Below are 5,678 nucleotides of genomic sequence, written 5' to 3'. Positions count from 1 at the left end.
AGTAGTAGTAGTAGTAGGAGTAGTAGTAGTAGTAGTAGTAGTAGTAGTAGTAGTAGTAGTAGTAGTAGTAGTAGGCCTAGTAGTAGTAGTAGTAGTATCATTATTATTAAGAAGAAGAAGAAGTAGTAGTAGAAGTAGAAGTAGAAGAAGAAGAAAAAGGAGGAGGAGAAGAAAATGATAATTATTTACGGTGAAGGAGAAGAAGCAGAGGAAAGAGGAAGAAGGAGATAATATCCCGGGGATAATATACGACGAAGAAGATAATGAATAACAAACGTACTAACAAGAAAGAGAAGATAATTTACGACGATAATGAACATGCTTACTCATGCAGTCCAGATCATAATGCTTAATGATCATACTGACATCACTGGTAACTAAAGGTTCATTGACATAAACCGGTTTAAAATGTCGCCTAGGTGTGTTTATATTCGCTCCTCCATATATGACACTAGTGCATTTACACGGATCAGGATATGGTAAAACCCAACGCCAAGTATGATTAGTATCATGTTCTTGTCCAACTTGACATTGAACATGCTTAACTGCCTGAAGAGTAGTTACAAGATCTAAATTAAAAGTGAGAATAAAATAATAACAACGTCCACATCAATAACAACAACAGCAAAATTATATAACAACAGTAATAACATCAGGAATAACAGCAGCACAAAACAAAGCAAAATACAAAATATTATTCCTATTTTCATAGTAAAAATCAACTACTGTTAAAAGATTTATCAAAACCACTAGATGTTAGTTTAGCAAATGTTAGGGTTTTTTTCTTCAAAATTGAGGCTACAATAGGTTCAAATATTATTGTTCTTGCATGAAATTTGGAAACCAAAATGTAACAATGTTGTTTTAATACCAACGTTACGTTACATACCAAATATACAGTACCGAAAATTTGCTGCTAATGTAAAACTGTTTCCCGTCTTCGTTCGTTTTATTTTAAATATACTCGTATATATACATACATTTTCATGTTTTAAAATACTGGCATTTAACATATAATGTTACAAATAACCCGGTCTTCATAATTATATTGTAAAACGAAGACAATAAAACGGGATGAGGAATATAGAGCCGAGCCAAAGTCAATTACCAAATTCATGAATATTTTAATATACAAGAAGAATTGGGTTATTTTTTCTTTTAACGTTGCCAATAGTTTCCAAGGTTTTTAGTCGCTTGAGCATGATGAGCGCCTCATATATAATTTGATTAATAACGCTTTTAAAGGTTTAAAATTTGTACAATAATAAATTATTCAAGTCATCCTATTACTCGTCCAGGTTTGGTTGATGATTTTAAGATAATGATGCTGCTGATGATGATAAATGTTGGGGTTAAGTATGTTGATTGTAATTACGATGAGTATATGAACTTTATTTTGAAAATCTACCGGTACCTGTTAAAACGCAAAGTAGCAGCCGAATCTGCAGTACGTACTTAATTTCTAACCGATACATATTGTACCAGCTAGGAATATATCCTTGTCAAGCGCTGCAAAAATGAAACAAATATACCGTGTTCAATTAAATATTGCAAATGTTAAAAACATAAAGTAATTAAAAAAGCATTATTACCCGTCTTAAATAATTCCTGTATAATTTAATGGTTGCCAATCAGTCACTTATATATATATATATATATATATATATCCTCTCTCTCCCTCTCCTTCTCCCATCCTTCCCCTCTTTCCATATTTTCTCTCTCCGCTCTCTATCTCTCTTCTCCTCTTGTCTTTCCCCGCTTTCACCTGTTTCTCCATGTATCATATATCTCTGTTCTCCTACTTTTCCCCATTTCAATCACTCCATTCCGCGCTCCTCTCGTCCTCCTCCTTTTTCCGTTAGAACCCCTTGTTTTCCAGTGTGATACCAAAATAAGTATAATCATTCACCACTTGTCCACTTATGGGACTTAAGTTTCAATGGATTTTCTGATAAATATGAAAGTAATTGTCTATATTAAATTCTTAATGTACGATCTTTTTTCAGAATATACCTTTATTTTTTCAAAACCAATTTTTTGGCATATTTGTAATACTTATACATGCTCCAACTTACATCTATGAGCAAACTGTCAAATTCGACCTATTTGTAGTAAAACGGAATGATTTTCTGTTGGTCCGACATATTATCATAATTTTTCAGATTATGATGATACAGGGTGAGTCAAAAAAAGTGCAATAGAGAAAAGAACCCATTTTTATTTAAGAACCGAGGTTTTCAAACATTTTATAAAATTATACTGGGGAAACGATTAAGCATCAGTAATGATCTCCTTCACTTGTGTACTTGCGTAATATTTGTTTGTTTGTATTGTATACCTCGACTGCCAACATTAGACCCAATTTTAACCACCGTTTATCAGTGCCCAGATAACATGCATATATTGGCCCAACATTAGTTTTCGAACGCCAATCTTGGCATCGGCATTATTTTGCCGCCCATATTGGGCCAATCTTGGCTGACCATCGGTAATCTTCATATTGGCATCACAGTAGCAGCCTATATTGGTCCAATATAGGCCCAATATTTGGCCCAAGCCCAATCTTGGACCAATCTTGGGCCCATGAGCAAATGATATTGGGCCAATATTGAACATATATCGGGCCACCATCGGACCAATATCGCCATGTTATCTGGGTGGGAGCTGGTAGCCTAATGGATAAGGCGTCCGTCTAGAGATCGGAAGGTCGTGGGTTCGATTCCCGCGCCGGCACATTCCCCTGGGTTTTTTTTCAAGGTGGGTTGTGTGCCGGTCGGGATTTGTATTTATATGTTGTCTTGTTTAATTGTAACACTTTGGGTTGGTAAACGGTTCACTCTTTCTTAAATAACATATCCATTAGTGATCTTGTGTGAAAAAAAGGAATTAGCATTTACCGTTTTGTAATGTATGGAATGATGTGGGCCATAGTGGTCAGCGACAACCTGTAAAGTGTGCTGAGGCTTGTGGATCAACGTCTAGGCTTTATGTCTGTTCGTAACGCACTATAAATCACTGTGCTTTTTTTATGACATATTTTATAGCGATACCCAATTTTAATGTTTGTCCAACATCTAAAATTTGAATGTCAGCCCACTCTGTGTAATGTAGATTTGTAACAACTGCCATGTTCATAACCTCATTGGTATTGAAATGAAATGGAGCACCCAAAGTGTTATAGTCCTTGGTATTTTTTAAGGAAAAGAAACATTATTTGTTGTTATTTTCATTTTCCCTTTCATTTTCTCTATCAAAAACATACAAATTTGCAAAGCGGAAATGAAATTAAATGAGCGCAAGTTGAAGTGGAGTGAATTAAAAAATATCCAGTAAGTTGGACATATTGGGATTAAAAAACTGGAGTTGGAGTCGAGTGAGGTATGAAAGACTTAAAGTAATGTTAGAAAGTTGGTTTGAGCAGAAAAAAATAAAATAACGCAAAAAAGTCAGTTTCAGAACTGGTGCCTTTATCGTGCATTATGTGCGCTCATTCAAAATACACGGTACCTCGTGGACAAATAATGAAATTGGGTATCGTAGCAAAATGACTCATAAAAATTAGACGGTAGTAGCGAGTCAATTCATTTTTTCACAGAAGGTGACTATTAAGTGTGGCATTTATAGAAACTTTCAATAATGGGCAAGTTCAACTTGCTTCTTACAAAAATATCGATTCTTTGCTCTATTGCACTTTTTTTGACTCACCCTGTAGAGAGATTGCGATTTCCAAACGTAGGTATCGTACTAGCAATATTTAACACCGTATTAACGTACGTAAAAACGTACGTGAAAACGTACGTTCCACGTGCACCCGTTCCGTTTGGAACATCGCAATCTCTCTAATATATGTCGGAATGATCGCGAGTCTTAGTCTCCTTACGAAGCCAGTTTGATTACGCTCCATCCGCACTGTGGAGGGAGCGTGGCCAAACTGGCTGCGAAGGAGACTAACCCTAATCCAAAAAGTGTGAGATATTTCGAGTGATAGAGGTGAAGTTTATGATGTTGTTTCTTTTCAAATATCCAATGTTTTTCGTGTTCAAATGCATTGAGAACTTTCATAATGATTGCATATTATCCATTTTATCATTTTAGAAAAGAAAAAGAAAAACCTAAAGATTTAAAAACATCGTAGGCCTACATTAAGGCTTTAACTACCAAGTTTAAAGTCCATATCTCAAATTTTACCTATTTTTGACGGACACGCTTTACCACCAAGTGGGTCAAAATTTGTTTTTGGAGGAGGTATTAGGACGAGGGATATTAAAGCCATATTATAACATTTGTTGACGAGGACGCCCCAAATGTTTTTCATAATTCTGTTTTTTACACGTACCCTGCAAAAATCAGGACTTTGCTGATGTAGTTTTGTCGAAATTCGAGATTAGTGAATAAACCGCAGGAACCGTCGTTTTATTACTACGACGGAAATAATACTCGAACACGTACACGATGTGTCAAACACAGTAGGCCTACGTATGCCTACATGACGTGCGGGCAGTCGTGACTAATTATCAAAAGAGCCGACACGACTCATGAATGAGTGGCTCGCATGTTAAAAGGCGATTTTCTTTGTATTGCCTCGTCTGTTTGGGCCCAAATTAAAAGAGGACATATCTGACAGTGAAAACTAACTCCGGAAACTAACATTTTGTAGGGCCTACCAAAAACAAATGCAATTCTATTTTTTACGGAAATGTTATAATATGGCTTAAACAAAAGTAAAAACAGTATAACAACCCTCGTTTAGTCCTTTTCTAATGCCATTATGCACTCACCTCTTAAAATCTTTATTTAGAAGCCTGCATCCGAAGAAATAATTTTACACATACGGCATAGGCCTACCCCATTTATGACGAAGCCCATGCGACGAAGCTCGAAGCGATTCTATCTGCTTCGGCAATTAGTATAATTATAGATGTAGATGTTTTGCAAAGCATGAAGCAGCAATGCTTATTAGTTACGCTTTGTGATGACGTAGATAATTACGTTTGCCATAATAGACGCGACTTATCCATCAAATTGGGCTCATTCCATTGATCTTTAGTAACTGAAACCACACACTATTCTATCAAAGTGTAAGTTGGGCGTATTTTCAAACTCTTTTTTTTCTGGCGCTAATATGTTCTGGCAACAATTAGTACCACATCTACTCTATAAGCATGATTTTAGGTTTTAGACCTGTAAAACATGTATGTTGTTATGGAAACGTCGCTAGGAAAGAGAATTGGCCATTGCTCATTGAAATGATGAAGCTAGTATAAATTATGGATAAGTGTGCACTTTCTTTAATGACATACAATTTGAAAAATATTGTAAGGAACATTTGAGGTTTTGACTTTTAAAACATACATCTTGGTCAAAAAATGTGCTTGAATAGGTCGTTTTCAACAGATAGTTTTCCGGGGATTTTTCACATTCGCGTTGGTGTAAACCTGAGACGAATATACCGTCTCAGGTGTAAACACTGAATGGCGTCATCTGTTGACCGAATGAAAAAAAAAGTGTTTTTAGTACAGTGGGCTATATCGAAGCCAAAATGACTTTTTGGTTATTTTTGTTTGTAAACAGCTTTTTTTTTTATTTCTATATAATCTATCTCATTATGAAATGACAAAATGTTTGGCCTGGGGTCCGAGAAAAAAGTGTGCAGCGCCCTCTTGTGTCACCATACCTTA

The 5,678-nt window shown here is 35.6% G+C and overlaps 1 non-coding gene across 1 annotated transcript; it reads left to right on the top strand.

The window, feature by feature from the left end:
- The first annotated feature begins 2,661 nt into the window (after nucleotides 1-2,661).
- Nucleotides 2,662-2,735, top strand: Trnas-aga (transfer RNA serine (anticodon AGA)). Its single transcript has one exon. It is a non-coding gene; the product is annotated as a tRNA-Ser (tRNA).
- The last annotated feature ends 2,943 nt before the right edge of the window (nucleotides 2,736-5,678 follow it).

The sequence above is a fragment of the Amphiura filiformis genome, chromosome 7 (genome assembly GCF_039555335.1).
Source record: "Amphiura filiformis chromosome 7, Afil_fr2py, whole genome shotgun sequence".
Lineage (NCBI taxonomy): Eukaryota > Metazoa > Echinodermata > Ophiuroidea > Amphilepidida > Amphiuridae > Amphiura > Amphiura filiformis.
This window is presented reverse-complemented; position numbering and strand designations above follow the sequence as displayed.